This window comes from Ciconia boyciana, chromosome 3, assembly GCF_034638445.1.
Source record: "Ciconia boyciana chromosome 3, ASM3463844v1, whole genome shotgun sequence".
In the NCBI taxonomy this organism is placed as follows: domain Eukaryota; kingdom Metazoa; phylum Chordata; class Aves; order Ciconiiformes; family Ciconiidae; genus Ciconia; species Ciconia boyciana.
In genome coordinates this window covers 110,339,818-110,356,302 of record NC_132936.1, presented here as the reverse complement: position 1 = coordinate 110,356,302, position 16,485 = coordinate 110,339,818, and the positions used below count along the sequence as shown (strand labels likewise).

At 44.4% G+C, this 16,485-nt stretch overlaps 1 long non-coding RNA gene across 1 annotated transcript; it reads left to right on the top strand.

Annotated features, from left to right (window-relative positions):
- The first annotated feature begins 347 nt into the window (after positions 1-347).
- On the top strand, positions 348-12,879 carry LOC140649619 (uncharacterized). Its single transcript, XR_012041684.1, has 9 exons — positions 348-421; positions 944-1,112; positions 4,042-5,471; positions 6,280-6,328; positions 7,265-7,438; positions 8,909-9,040; positions 9,433-9,738; positions 10,824-10,936; positions 11,988-12,879. It is a non-coding gene; the product is annotated as an uncharacterized lncRNA (long non-coding RNA).
- Positions 12,880-16,485: the final 3,606 nt, after the last annotated feature.

Below are 16,485 nucleotides of genomic sequence, written 5' to 3'. Positions count from 1 at the left end.
CTGCAGCTTGGGCTAGCAGTGGTGCTATGACTTTTGCCTAATGTTAGCTGTGTTAGAGTTTACATTACCTGCACTACGATCTCATCCTGTAGTTGCAGTGCAGGTGTACCCAAAACTGAAGTACTTTGCTAAAGCTGCTGACTACCATTTCAGCAAAACACAGCTTTGGGAAGATGAAAAGATTGGATGGTGTGTTTGTGGATTGAAAAAGCATTTGAATTATGCTTTCTATGGATGTTCAAAAGAACTTTTGAAATGGCATACATATCTTGTGGCTCTGTTAGATAAGGTAGCATTACACTGGGCTCTGGGCATGGCTATGGTCAGCTGACACAGGCTTATTCTTACAGGGCAAGCTTGTCCCTACAGATTTCTGCCAGAGCTGCAGGAAATAGTCAGCAGATCAACAGTACATTAACAGGTAAGGAACTGGTGAAGCTGCAGTTCAGGACACAATTGCCAAGTATATAGCAACTGGGAAGGCTACAGCATTGACGTGGGAAAAGGCTAGCTGGTTAACCAACCCTATTTTAGAAGAGAAACCTAAGACGCAATGTTGCAGTACTATTCTGCAAAAGCCAGAAGTAGTGTGTTGTGTATCCTTCTTGGGCCTGTCTTCACTTCTTTAACAAAACTATTAAAAAAAAAAAAGAAAAAAACCCAGTGAAGCTTGGTTTCCTGTGGCTCTTGAGGGCTTTGCAGACTCCCTGATGCCTGACAGGGATGAAATGCTTCAGACTAACTGCAGCACTGATTAGGATCACTCTCTAATCTGGGCCCTGTTTTTGCAGGACTTTCTTTAAAGAACTAAGCAATCTTGAGACCCTTTTCTTGATAAGCTCGAGTTAAAAGTGCCCAATAACTTAAAAAGATCACTTTGAGTGGTGAGGAAGAGTATGGCCTGATTGACGATGTCACTCGCTAAGCCTTTTTCTTTTTTCAGGAAATCTGAAATATTATGGCCAAAGAAAATGAGCTGCTGTCTGTCTCATCAACTGTTATGTGGCAAAGACATTCAACAGCTTCTGACAAGCCTAATTTTGACAGTGTGGAGCTGTTCCTGGTCTTGTGGTTACTTCCCTCACCATCCCTCTCTGGTGTAAGGATTTCTGGTATGTGTAGGAAATTATAAGGGGAGAAATCTCATGTTTGCCTTCCAGCCTTTTGTTTGTTAACTAATAGGGTGGTTCTTATTCGAATGGATTTCTGTGATGCTAGTAAAACTGCAGGCAGTCCAATGCCAGCCTTTCACTAGGTAAGGGTCCTTCTGGCAGGGTGTTAGTGGCATTATCATCTCTCTCACCCTAAGTCTAGGTAGAGGTTATTTGGGAATGATGCCTGACCGAACATCCTGCTCTGGGTAGAGGTGAATGTGAAGGAAGACCTCATACACCCTGTTCACAGGACGCTTCCATTCCATTGCTATGCTACATCTCTTTCCATCTGATGTTATTGTCGGTGTGATCTGCTTAAGTTTTCATTGCAGCTCCTCCTTTTAAAAAGGAGGTGACTGTAAGACAGCAGTCTGTGCCTCTTAAACATGGCATTTCTCTCTCGGGGGCCTGAAATACCTACAGTTTGGTACAGGCTGCTCTGTCTTCTGCTCAGTTTGAAGAGGTGGCTGTGTTCCTGTTTGACTTGTTACTGCAAAAATAAACCCTGGCACTTGCCTAAGAAATGGCCAGAATGTCTCTGCAATGGGAGGCAGGTTATGGAAGAGAAACCCAGATAAACGAGTAAAGAAAACATTTGTGTGTGTGTGTGAGGGGGGATTAAAGTCTTACTAAACCAGACAATTTCACTCAGAAGCAGCAGAGGTAGAAGAAATTCTAGAGGTAAGCTTGCACCTTTTCTTTATGACTTGCGTGGGTTCTGGGAAAGTGGAAATCAGGTGGGCACTGTAGAGGATATATGGTCCCCTGATAAACAGAGGAAGAGGCTGAATTTAAGCGCTTCTGTTTCTTCTGAGAAACCTCATTGAATGGCCTTGCTGTAAGACACTGATAACGGGAAGTACAGAACCAGAGCTGTTTCTGGCCTCTTTGTGTTTGGGTGAAGGCAGCTGGAAAGTATTTGTCCTTCAAAATAGGCTCTGTTTCTGTTCTCATTATCCGAAGCACTTAACGCTATCAGAAACTTGCATTTTTTACAGAAGTAAAAATAGGAGAAGGAACAAAAAGCTATGGCATTCATTTGCATTTCCTAAGTGTCTCACAGGAGTAGGTGTGGGAGAGACCTTACATTTTGACTCTGCCCATGAGAGAGATGTGTGCTTGCCTGACATCAAGATCCATTGCTGTTTTCCTCTAGGACGCGGGGTTGTTTAGATTTGGGATTTTGCTTTGTCCTTTTGGAAGCATTTGACTGTTGTAAACATTTACAGGTGTTTGAAACAGTAAGTTTACTGAATTACAACAGACTGCACGCCATAGTTGTTTGCAGACTAATGGCAGACATTGCAATAGATGCAGCTGGTGGGATAGGGAGACCCCTTTCCTACTAGGGGAAAGCAAGGCAGAATGGCTGGCTCGTACAAGGGTGCTTAGCCAAAAAACTGCCTGGTGACTTCCATCTGTCCTTAAAGACCGACTGAGTATCACAATCTCCTGTCCTTGCAAGTGTTTGAAGACTATTATTGTAAGCACAACTGCATGGTGAGTACAGAAGGAAGAAGAGGATGTTTATTACTTTTCAGGGGTGGACCTTTGCTCCAGTGCCCAGTCAAGAAGGTGGGATGCTCTGTGGGAGGTGGTGAGAACTCAGGTGCATCCCACGGACAGGGTGCAGAAACAGCCTCTCTGGCTATGCTGCTGGCGGTATTTGGCCAGCAGATCTTTCTCCCTGTCCTACCTGTTTTTATTAGGTTTGGTCTGGTCTGGAAATCCATACGCAGGTATGCTTTAGTCCATACAGTGCAGCTGCCCATGCCCTCAACTAGAGCAAGTTGCTTAGGCGTCCTGAGGGCAATCTTTTTGCTTTAGGAATTAGGGGGAAAGTAAAACCTACCTTAGCTCAGTCAGCACCCACAGATGTACGTGGTGAAATGCACGGAAAAAAAGCCATAACTGCATGAATCCGTAGTGATTGCTGCACCTTCCCTACAGAATTAGCACAGTTTAAGGATTTGGGGAAGTGCCTGCTTTTGGCAATATTAGAGGGTCACTTCTAGTATCACTATACCAGCATGATGGATTAGTCATTTCAGCTCAGAAGGGATCGATGGATTGTCTGTTCCATGTCTCCCTGCTGAGGAGGGATTAGCTTAGTGATGTACTCAATAAGCCTCCATTCTTGGGATGAAGTTTCTCAGTGTGATTTCTTATTGTAGCCGAAAGTACATTAGAGAGATATGATTTAGGTCACAAAAGTAGAACACTTAAAAAATGCCAGATTTCCAACTGATTGGGTAGCACATGGTTATCCTGTCCCTGCATATGTGCAGCCTGGGGGTGAAAGTGGTATGTGATCACAAGAGCAGGGATGGCACCATCAGCACCCTTTTATAGGTATGCATTGAACTTGTAGTTCCAACCTCCATCGCACCGTTCCTAACTTTGGACTGTTTGACTTTTTAATAATTTTGTTTCTAAAGGTAATTTGGATATGAACTTTCCAATGGGCATTTAACTGGCAAAAGTAAAAGAAACTCAGATTAAGCTGACTTCTTCATGATGGGGATTTGAACTGGGAACCCCGTTTGATGCAGTAACCATTACTACTTAAGCGCCAAAGCTGACTGATACTTAACCAGCAGCTGGAGGAAGCTTTTCATCAAAAAAGGCTCAGCAGACGTCAGACCTAGGCTTTAGAGGTTTTCATTTAATGAAAGGTCTCAGCATGGGATAGGGAACTTTTTTTCAGTTTGTATGCTGGTTCTGGGTAGGTTGCGGGGGGAGGTGTTGTTTTTGGGTTTGTTCTTTTCCCCTCCTCATGCCTGGAGTTGGTGAATTTCCTGCCCCATATAGGCCTTTGGAGGAAGAGATGGGAAGATGGAATCTGTATTTCCCACCCAAACTGCTTGACTGACTCTCTTGCTTCCAGCCTCCTGAGTTGGGAAGGTTCCTGCTCCATGCATGTTCCCTGTCCAGGAGAGAATGCCCCATGATTCAAATGCCACATTTCTGGGAAAGGGAGGAGCAGCTGGAGGTAGCTTAGTGTCTGTCTCATCCCGCTTCATGTGCTCTATCAAGCTGCAGGTAAGCTCAGGGCTTCTGGAAACTTTGGCTGCCTGTCAAAACAAACTTGAGGCACAGAAATACAACAGCTTTTAACACTCAGTCCAGTGCAGATGTAGGACAAAAAATTCCAATGTTTGCATGAAACCAAAAAGAAACACAAAAGCTATTTCCCCCATAAAACTCACTTCCAGCAGCACTGGTATTTTTATGTCACAAGGCTGAAGGAGAAGCTGGTGGAAGTCTGCCACGGGCAGGGAGAGGAAGGCAAAGGCAGAGAAGGATGCTCTGCCAGAGGTTTTGCAGTTACTTGCTGGCAGTGTCGATGCTTAGATACTGGCTCCAGGTGCCTTGGGGAAGGTGATACTCATTACTGGCTCCTTTACCTGTCTCCTTCTTTTCTACTCCTTCTCTCCCTGTTCTCTGCAGCCCTGTTGTGCTTTGTTCCTCCTTCTGCAGTCTGTGCTTTTGCCGCTTGTCATCTCCCCACACTGCCATTCGTTCCGCTCTCTCCTTCCTGCCCTGCTCCTTGCATCCCTGCTGAGTTTTCAGCAGGTGACCTTGTTCCTCCCAGCATGGCATTAGTGGCTGCGGTTCTCTGGTGCCGGGCTCAGGTCTTTGCTGCAGGCTCCTCCTCACCCCTGCCCTGTGACAGCAATGCTGGTGGCGTGGCTGTACGGTGAACCGGTGCAGGGAGACAGAAAGGCTGTTGCTGCTCTGATTCACTGGGCTGTCACGCAAACAGCACGTGCAGCCTTGCTAGCAGGCTGCTGGGGGTGATGCAAAGAACAGCCAAGGCTTGCTTGCACTGGCAGTAAATCAGGTTTCTATCCTTGTCCCTTCTGTGCTGCCAGGGAGGGATGAAGAACACAGACACAAGTGAAGTGATCTTACTGTTCTCAGTTCCTGCTCTGGTGGCACAGATACTCAGAAGAGACAGGTATGGAGAAGGCTCTGCTCATCTCTTCTGCATGGGGCCGGCACCCAGCGTGGACGAGGAACTAAGCTGGAACACTAACGCATCCCTCTGCAGACACGCAGGCAACGGGCAAAAGACACGCACTGGTCTGACAACCCTACCAAATTTCAAGGCCCAGCTCCACAGCATTGCATCACAAAAATTTTTTAACAATGTAATTGGACACTTTGTTTTAAACGGGCAAAATTATATACATCCCCCGAGCCTTGTTTTCAGAAATGCCTAACCATTTCTAGATGAACTAGTTTAGAACATAATAACCTATCCTGAAGCAGACCTCCAGCATGGAAAACTTCAACCCAACTGTTTAATGCTTGGTAAGTAAAATTATAACCAGCTGAAAAGAGCCGTGTATTGGAAAGTGCCGAGCAGCCTTAACTTAGGAGTCACTTTTTGCACAGACACTTCAGTTTGCGAGAAAAGAAAGGAGAGCCAGCTCCCAACAGTGTATCAATTTGGACAGAGGAATGGAAAACTACGTTTTTGCCTTTCAGTTATTGTGCTCTGGTATCTCTTCTCAGGATGCATACATACATCTGTTTTTTTGTGTCTTAAATGGATAGTTGTATAAAATCTAGCAGAGGCACATGTTTTTGTCCATCCTTTAACACTGTAAAATTAAGTGTTTACAGTATTGCCTTAGAAATGGCTTAGTTCAGTGACCTTTTCCAGCACTGACTAGCTGCCAAATAATCAGTGTTTGAAAGACTCTGGACCTGATTCTTCTCTCCTTTACACTGTTTTTTCTCTTGATGTCAGCTGACTTCATTGGAGCTACTCATTCCCTACAGGCTTGGTCTGAGTAGAAATATATATATATATTTCTGTATATATACAGAGCATGTATACATGTATAGAGAGGAATTATATAGAATAGAAATGAAATCATAGTAACTGGTGGGTTTTGGTTTTACTTGACATTGTGCACACGTGCTGAGATCACTAGTCTCCTGAAGGGTACTTGTAAGCACCTTTTCCCTAAAGAATACCTCTGCAGGTGTTCTTTAGTGTTTTGCGTGACTTTGCTGTTAGCTGTAAATTTTCCTATCTGCATCAGTTAGAGGATCAGACTGAAATACTTGTTATAAGAACACTAAACCTTTTCTTTTCTTTTTCTTTTTGTAGGCAGTACAAAATACGATCCTGGTTTGAGGTCCAAGAACTGGCAGCTCAGGTGAAATGCATGCTCTAACCACTCACAGCTTAGGCTTTACGCTGTAGCATTAAGTGGAAGTGGTGTCCTTTCCTACTATGGAGCTTAGTAACAGATGTGATCAGTTTTGGAATGACTGTAGCAAATCATCACAGTTTTCCATGCTGTATGCTGCGCGCTGCACATGTTTGTATTTGACAAGTGAGAATGATATTACCCAGCATTTTTATATAAGGTTTTAACCCAAAGACTTCAAGGTCTTTTACAAAAAAAGCTGAGAATGACTACTCACTTTTGTGTATGGATGCTCAGAGGCTTCAGATGATTCACCCGGAGTCTACACTACAGTTCTGAGGTCTTACAGCTTGTGACTCTGGGATTGCATTGACCCTGAGTAAAAATCTTTATCCATTGATGTTGGATTGCTGGTCTGTGGTGGCAGGGAAGTGCTGCTTGGTGAAGGCACGCTGAGGATGTGTAACCTGAGGGTAACAGTCAGTAAGGCTATATTATCCCAAATATTAACTCAGTTGCGCCTTATGGCAAGGCTTAGTCTGGTGCTGAATTAAAATGACAGCAAGCAATGAAATGGTGTCATTTTTCAGTCACCTTTCAGAGTGATTCCTTTTAAGTCCTCTTAGATAAACAAATTTGGTGATCTGCCATCTTCATTTCTTCCCTGCCTTCGCTCCTGTCTTTTGTCTCCATCTGTTCATAACAAGCTGAACGCTTCTCATCGTGACATCCTGCCAAACCACCATCCTCTTTCTTGAAGACCTTTTGCTCCCTGTTCTTCCCACCTATTCTGACCTTCACCAGGCTCCACCCTTCTCCAGTCCCATCATATACTTTCTTTTCTTGGCCTTGGCTGCATCCTCTTTCTACTTCACAAAATCCATGTTGTTTCTTACTAGATCAAGTGGTGTTCAGAGCTCTTACTGACTCATTTTTTTCTAGGTTGCAGGTAGGATCGGTGTGAAATGTGCCAGAGACTTGAACAAGGGTCCTCAACAGACATTCCACCTCTCAGTTTTGAAACTGATCCTGGAAGTCTTTAAGATTAATGTAGGATCATTTCCATCGCTCCCTCAGCAAATGCAGTACTTCTGACTAGGCTGCTGCCTCTATGCTGTGAGTGTATCTGATTACCATCCCCAGCTTACCTTTAATAAAATCCCAAGCTGCCCTGGCTGCAGCTGGTGGGGTGTGGTAGAGGTGACAAAATTAATTTACAGGAGGGGAAGCAAGCAGTGACAGGGACCCCTGCATAGAGATACCATTATTTTCCTCCCTGAGCCTAAGAAACAATTGAAAAAGAGAATGCTGCAGCTGGGTACTGCAGTGTGTATCCATAGATGGTGGATTGCCTTGCATGCTCCCTTCAATACCTTTTTTAATAAAGGGGTATTTTGTGCTCCTCTGATGTGGCCAGATCCCAGAGGCGAATGCCAGCCACTGTCAAATGTCTACTACATGTGTTGCTTCGTTCGTGTGTCCATGTGGGATAAATCCAGCTTCTCTGCAAAGCACCAGTGTTCCACACATCAGCTCTATTTTAAAGATTTCTGTTGTTAAGAAAATGCTGTTGCACTCCCTTCCAACATCACCCGTGAGCTGACCCTTATGGGGTGGTCTGAATCCAGCTCAGTGCCAACTCACCTCCCGGGGCCATCAGTATCTCACTCCCCCTTCATTAGCTTCACAGTGAGATGTGCCCATTGTAATAATCAATGTTTGGGTTTGAAAAATGTTAACAAAAAATGTTAATGGTTAGATGTGCCCATTGTAATAATCAATGTTTAGGTTTGAAAAATGTTAATGGCTGGGTATATACCACATGCCATCCGTTATCAACCCTGGTATTTTGATGAAGAGGTCTTTTCTGAAAGCACAAGGGACTCTGTGGAAAGTTTCAAGAGCTAGAAATATTGGGGAGTGAAATCTGAAGCAAAATGTGGCAGCTTGCAAATTATTTACTCTCTGGGACTTTCACTGAATCACTGCAGCCTGGAGATGTGGTCCTGCCTGCTTTCTTAGCCTTTGCCAGGTGTCCCTGCCTAACTTAGCTGAGGGTGGGCACCCTGCCCTTTTGGGGAGAACCCTTCTCTGATAAGTGTACTAGGGCCTTAAGACAAAAATACGTCCTTAAAAGCTTTTCTCCTGAAAATTCTCATTTTATTTTCCTGGTTGGTCAAAGCTGCTAACAAAGATGACTTGATTTGATTTGTCCTCGCAGAATAACCTCAGACCTCCTTCTCAAGGAGGCTGCAGTTGTAATTTGTGATTAAAATATTCCAGTATTCCTGGTTGAACTAGGGGTCCATGGGATTGCAGGGGGATGAGAATTTGTGACTGACTTGAAGGATATATAATAACTGACTATAATCTTTGGGGTAAAATACATCTAAAATACACTTCAAGTTCTCAGGCCAAATCCCAAGTTTGTATTTTTTTCCTTCTGAAATAACTCGGGTCAGGCTCTTCCCAAAGCTATGCTTCAGCACGGTTTATTGCAACATCAGACTTTGGGACAGATGTTGTTAGTCTCATGCTGGTTGAAGAGGTATTTATAGGAAATCTAAAACAACTTTATTTCCCCAGGGTTCCACACCAAGGATGTCAGATTCAGAGCTTTCCAAGGAAGCTGCCACCTTAAAAAAGACCAAGATAATTCCTATTCTTCAGGTGACATAATGAGGCTGAGATGCAAACTGCAGAGGGAAGCAGTAGCTGGTATGTTTTGACTGATTCTTTTTTCCCTGATGTCGTCTTTTTTTTTTTTTTTTTAAATAATAATATGTTTTATGAGGGAGAATAGGGGAAGATCAGCGGCCAGCTTCTGGCTGGTGAAGTTGGGATGCACAGCCTGCACAGAGGGTGAACGTGACTGAACGCCTCCATCTGACAGGAACCGATTTAGACATTTTCTCCACCTCTGCAGAGGGCTGCACTGCAGTATTAAATGTCGGTGCCTGATTAGTTCCCCTCTCCCCCTTTCTCAAAGGAGGAGAGGAGGAACAAGCAGAAGTTAATAGCTGGTGGCCAGTGCATTCACTGTAGCTTTATAAGCACTGAATTGAAGTCCTTGCCCCAAAATGTGTGGGTAGGTTCTGATATAAAACCAGGTCCTCTCTGCAGACCATAAGCATTGCACTGTGGGGAGGGGGAGCTGCTATAAGCATCAGCCCAACCAGAAATTCTGCTGAAGACCACAGGAACACATCTCAATCAAGCTTCACTGAATCCAGCACGTCCTCACAGACTGAGTGAATCGGCGTTTACCAGCACTGGGCTAAATTTTGTTGAAAATCCTACTTGCATCAAGTGGAGTCAGAAGAGGAGGGCAGCTGGTACAGCCCTGGAAGTGAAGAGGCCTCGGGTCTATGCCCAGTTATGCCACCAGCCTTCTCCTACAACCCCTTTCCTACCAGGTCATTTTAGTTTTTGTCCTTCAAGTTACCCTCATCTTGTGTGAAATAGGAGGGCTATGAAAGACCTAGAAGTTGTCTGTCAAAAGTACTATTTTGTCAACTAAAGAACCATGGCAACATAAAGCTACAACACAGTTTCCATCACAAGACTAACTTGAGTCAGTTACTGCCTTTGAAACATCTGTGGTGTGGGCTAAAAGTAGACTTTTCTACCAGAATTGAAGTACATTGAAGGAGTCACAAAAAATATCCCAAAATAGGGGGAGGAAAGAGGGTATAGCAGATAAGGGGGGGAGGAACAAAAGAGTGCAACAACAGTTATGAAATGCCTCAACAGTTTCCTTGCTTTTGTTGTTGCTATTCTTTTTCCAGACAGTCTGATGAGTTTACAGGATTCGTTAAATTGTGATACAGTGAACAGAACTACTGTTGAGACTCTCGTTGTTAAGTTTCTTAATACTAACAACATTCCTGCAAGGAATTAACTGCAGCTGGGGGTTTATACCACCGCTTGCTTCTGTAGAGACTGGAAAGCTGTAGGAGTCTTACCTGAGGGCTTTATCCAGATGGGTACTAGTTCCTATTTTGCCTTTAATCATACGTTATGCTAACTTCTACCCTCCCTGCATTCCCCCCTGTTCTAGGAATGCGTCTATCTAGAGATAGGAAACGTGGGAATAAGATCACCAGGTGATATTTTACCTGGAAAAATGCAAATATATGTCCTGGAGGGGGAAGAAGTTGCTTCTCTATGAGAGAGATTTGAGACATCTGAAATAGTTGAGATGTAGTGGGGAACATTTTGGACATGACTTTGTGATGTGAATAGCAAAACGGGCCAGTCTGGGGCCTGCCTGTATGAAGGCAGCATGCCCTTGGACACATAACACTTGCTTGGATCTATAAACTGCACAAAGGATTTGTCTTAAGGAAACACATTTCTACAATGCTTTTCACTTGATTATGGCAGAGTGCTTTAGCAGGCTCAGAAGATGCTGGGGAACAATCAACGCAGAAGCTGTGCTGTAAATCGTGCAGCATTTATTTCTATGGAAGTAATCTTTTCTTACTCCCTTTTTATTCAGACTTCAAAAGGAAAAGAACAAGACGACAAAGGCAAAGGCTGAGGCTCGTGCCCAATGTTTTTCTCTATCATTTTTGCCAAAGAAAAGAAGAAAGGAAACAAACACCATTGCATGTAAATAATCTTTTTTTTTCCTTACCTACTTCTAGACACACTTTCATTGGTTCACTGTAATTAAGCGGAAAGTACTGAAATTATTTATATGTCAGACCTAACAGACAATATTATAATTGTATCATCCTTTTAATAGATGCTTTGACTCCTGAAAGCTTTGAATCAAAACCTTTATTTCAAATGCACGCATACTTCAGCAAATTTCAGAAGTAATTGCCAGTTTCATGGTTTGTACCTGACATTATATGGAGCTAAAGCCAGGATTTGAAAGTTTGCAAAATATGGCTCCACATATTTTAGTCAAAGGCCATCTGAGATAATGAGCAAGAAGAAAGGAAGAGCATTAATGTTTTACGGGTCAGGTGTGCAGGGGTGTGTAATATACTTGGTGCTTTTAAGATATGCCAGAAAGTCTAATGCCAAGGCCAGGAAGGCAACCCAGCAAGCAAAGGAATTTGGATGATAAAGTATCAACAGAAATTGATGACTGCTGTAGTTAGGGTGTGCATTAAGGGGAGTTTAAAGCCCCTTAAAGAGAAATAAAGGCTCTGCAGTGTTGTTAGGAGGTGGTTGTTTGAGGGATGGACCAACGAGCAAAGTACGCTGGAGAAGGGGGACAGGTTTATGTGCAGCCTTGAAGAAGGATGGGGAATCACTGTGGCTGCTGTACGCACATGCCAGTGCTGTGGCTGTGCCAGGATCACTGGGCTCGTCCCGGCTGGCACCCACGCAGCCACACGTAGTAGGTGCTGCTGTTTCGGTGCTCAACGTGGGGAATTGAGGGCTGGGTTTGCAGGGGTGCAGCGAGCATCTTCTGCTCTCACAGAGGCAAGTGAGAAGTATGGGTACCCGCTTGCTCTGAAAATCAGGTTTTGCTGTTCTCAGACTAGCTGTTTTTGAAAATACTGACCTTGCTGGTTTTGGTGCCTTGTCCTGGTACAGGAGTGTTTGGAGATGTTCCTGTGAAAAGGGTAATTCCTTCTTGGTTTTGTCAGGTTTTATATTAAAATCTCCTCCGTCCCCTCCCTCCTCCCCTTCCCCCAAACTGTAGCCTCCTGTCTCCATAAGGAGTGTACCTGGCCTTGGCTGGTGGGTCACCTCTCCCTTCACCCCTGGGACATTAACCTGTGATGAAACTCCACTGATGCAGAGCTGATGAAAATTGTGTGGGGGACCCTGGATGAGAAGGTGTGTAAAAGTCAGTCGCCAAGGTAAAGCAAACCTTTTCAAATCCCTTTCTTGGCAGGCAAAATAGGAAGAGTCTCCGAGCGTCGCTGGTAGGGGCTGGTTCATGGTGCTGTGCTGGCTGCACCACGCAATGCTCCGGCCCCTGGCGTGACTCTCCTGAGGGCTGGTGGCACCGGCAGCAGGGACTGAGTTTGCTCACAGTAGGAAGTCAGGAATTTTGTTAGAAGGTATTTATGCACGCGAGTGTCAGATATGCGATGCAGCAGCTGAGTCTCACGGTGTGAAGCCTGCATCACCCGTCATCTCGATGAAATAAGCCCGGAGTGGAAGGACCGCTCCCCCCACCATCACAGCTGATAGCAGCTCTCTGTTCCCGTGTAATGGGCCGTCTCCCTCGCGTAATGAGCAACCTTTGGAGGACTGTGGAAATAGAAATGCTAGGGGGTAACTAGGTCTCTTGACTGAACCTTCACCCTGTCTCCTGAAACAGTAATCACTGGGTAACCTTCGTGATAAACTAGATCCCGGACCGAAGAAAGCAGAATCCAGACTGGCCGTGAGTGGTCCTGTAGCCTTGTGTATGTAACAGATGTGTGCAACTTGTACCCCGTTATCTGCCTTTTGCATAGCATCTCTGAGAGAATATAAACCTCTCTCTACTCTGCAAGCACAGCGTTCACATCAGCAGAGCCTGTTTCTCTGCTTCTCAGTCTTCTATCGTAAATAAACGGCTGCTCTTCTGACCCAACCCACATTTGCACTCTGGTTATTCCACGATGGGATGGAGGAGCGAGCAGCTTGCACTGTGTGTGAACAACGTTGTCTACATCTTAAGACACCTGAGATATGATGCTCTGTAGTGGGGCTGTTGGTGTCAGAGACGGAGCTTGTGCCCACTGTTTTCGAATATCTGTGAGGCTGTGCTTTGGAAATGGGGCATTTTGCTGATTTACATGTACTGTGAGGAGAAGGCTCATTTAATCATATGTTGAGGGAGTGGCAGCACTGCAGGGAAAGGCCAAGAAGGCCTGAGCTGGATGCTGTAGCCTGGAAAGACAACGAACGGTGGCACTCGACCAGACCCAGTTTTCTGAGGTTACCGTTGGATGTTCATCTTTCTCTCCATCATTATTCCAGTTTAGCAAATATTCCCCTCACAGAAGTCAGGGTTGCTTTACCACAACTTGTGCCATTTATGTTGGCTAGAGAAACACAACTTGTATGAGAGGACGTACAATTTATTGTTAGTCTACTTAAAAGCTTTAACAGTCTGCTCAAAGAGTCCTCATCAATACACTTACAATGATGCTAACAATGATAAACAATATTATCTAAATATTAGAGAGAAAAGGGATAAAAGAAAGAAAACCCTTAAAATACCAGTGTCAAAGCTGATATACATACAGCGCTTTAGCCGCTGCAGCTTTCCCCAGGTTATGCTCACCCCTCTGCCGCCCGGGCACCGGATGCGGAGGTGCCGGCTGTCCCCCAGGAGAAGGTGGGGGGCTGCAGGTATCAGACCCACCACGTCCTTCCCCCCCAGCAGTGCGATGCCAATGGTGGGGCTGCTCCCCCCGCCTGCCTCGCCGGGGTGCTGGTAGTGTGGTTTCTGCCTCTTCCTCTGCTAGAGTCCACCCGGGGCTCTGTCTCTAAGGCTCTCCCGCCGTGTTCCTCAGTCCCCAGAGCCACGGACATCTGCGCTGACCCTCCAGGCAGAGCTGTGCATGACTTGCAGACCTGCTCCTCATCCTCCTTGCTGCTGGAGAGCGGTGTTTCCCAGCCCCAAGGCCATGTTCCTCCATTGATGCAGCAGTTGCCCACGGGGGAGTAGTTCATAGCTCCGGGGCTGCCGGTATCGCCCTGTGCCAGAGGTTTCAAGGCCCCGATGCTCTCCCCTGCCTGCACCCCCACGCTGTGATTTTCCTCCCGGCTCAGGGACCGATTGCTGTGCCCGCAGCTGCTCCTGCTGCACTGCAGAAATACAGCCAAGCCGTGCTGCTGGAGGCTTTTTGGCACCCCTTGGATCAGGCAAAGCAAAAGCTGAGCGCAGACGGGTGAGGGCCCCGGGTCATTAGATAGGTGCTGTTACAGCTATGGAGCTCACGTGAAGCTCCCCACATGGGAAGCCCCAACCAAAGCAAGGCTGGCGACCCTCCATGTTAGGTTTTGCAGTATTAGTACACAGCCTGTGGCCTGTTACTGGCAGTGGGCAGACCATATTTCGTGGCCTATAGCCATACAGACCCCCTTCTGATAGTCCACGGACATAAGCTGTCACACACGAGTCCAGCAAGGACGTTGCAAACCCTTCTGTGGCTCAAGGCTCCTTGCCAGGACCGAGCAATTGATCTTCTTGGAGGCGTTTGCTTTTTCCTATCTGGTCTTGCCTCGTGTGGGTTTGAGGGTGCCCTGTAGGTCTTGGCTTTGCTGTATAGCTGCCACTTGGTTTACCTGATATTTGGTTTTATAGCCAGGATAATTTGCACAACTAACCAAACTCTTACAATATTCAGGATTACGCTTCTAGGCTGTACAGCCTTGTTAAAAATTTCAGAAGCTGATGGGAGTCCCGCTGAGGAGGGATTTACACCAAGAATGATGCTCGGCACCTTTTATTGCAGTTGTAGTAAGAACAACTTGCCCACTCTTGTCATGTAACGCAAACCTTGCTTTGGTGGCTTGTTTTACTGCCTGTGGGACTACAACTGGATGCTTTGTTATCTGCAACAACAGCTCAAAACCTAAACCAAATGTTACTAGGCTTCATTCAGTATGCAGTTAAAAAGTTTCTAGTAACTTTAGTGTCACTTCTAAAAGCATTGTATAATTAAAATCATACCATTAAATTAAAGTTATGTTACACGCACGTGTATTATCAGACAACTTAGACATGCAGAGGTGATTTCTGGATGCTGGGTATACACACAAACACAGCTGGATTCCATGTAAGTGATTACAGAGCCACTAGAAACCAAAGGATACAGTTCATATTCACATCTGGCTAACCTCTGTTCTAAACTGATTGAAAACTGCTATCTTCTCGTATGCAATTTGCACGTGTAAGTGCCTCCTGCTTGCTGGTGTCCTTCCAGAGAGGCGGCTGGGAGCTGCCCATCATCGCTGGCATACAGCTCTCATCTCAGAAACCCTCCTGCTCTAAATTTCTAAAATCACCTCACCATCTCCTCCATAACAAAATAAAATTTTTCATCAGACCAATACATGATTACATATCATACACGTATGTAGTGTGTTGATATCCCCATCACTGGGGAACCTTTAGTTTTCTACCCATCCCAGCACCATCAACTTACACATAGGTGCTCTAAATTATACTCGAAACCACACTATGCAGTTTTCCTCATGTAAAGCTACACTAATGGTATATTTTTTTAAATATAACTTATCCTACCAGAAATATCTACACTTGATTTGTTCATCTTTCTTTTTTTAGTACTCAAAATACTATAATGTTTTGCAGATACAACTACATGTTTTCAGTGTTACATATACAGGCATTGCATCGTATGCTGGTGACCTATTAATCACAATCGCTATCAATAACAGGAGGTATGTCCATCCGCATCAAGGGAAACAGGGTTTCTCTTGTTTGGAGACGGTGACCTCTTTAAACTGGATCCATTTTTTTCCTTGTCTCCACAGTTTGCTTTCTTTTCTCTTGTTTGAACTTCAGCAACAGTAACTGATCTAAAAAAAGATTATATTTTTCCTTCTTCTATGCATATATGATAATAAAGCAAAATAAAAGCAGGAAAGAAAATGCTAAGCAACATACAATTATTAATATCCATAATTTGGAATGCCTACTTATTCTTCTGTGCTACCTATGGGAGACAAAAATAGCAAAGATTGTTATTAATAGTTATCTTAGTTAACCAAGGTAGATCATTTACACCCATAGGACTTTTGGATGATATTAAGGATCTAACAAACTGCATCTTTGTATATTTTTATACAATTTTTTAGCTTATGTTCTTAAGCTGCTGCTTACCGTTCCTCCATCGTATTTGTTTTTCGTTGGTTCTGTCTCTTCTCTGTAACAGAAGAACTTTATATTTTAAAGTCTATTACATTAATGCATATTCTTTAGCATGATCAGTCTTTTTTTTTTTTAATTTTACTTTTTCTTCACTCTAAGAAAAAATGTTGGTGTTAACACATCAACTAGAATATGTATTATAGGCTTAACTTTTTGCTTTCAAAGTGAACTTTGTCCCAAGTCAATTAGAATATTTTAGCATTAATTACCCTCCCCTCAACCCTATATATGTACATGCTTAATCTGCCATTTTTCCAGCTTCTAATTTTTTATGTATTGGTAGCACTTGGTTAGCATTCCT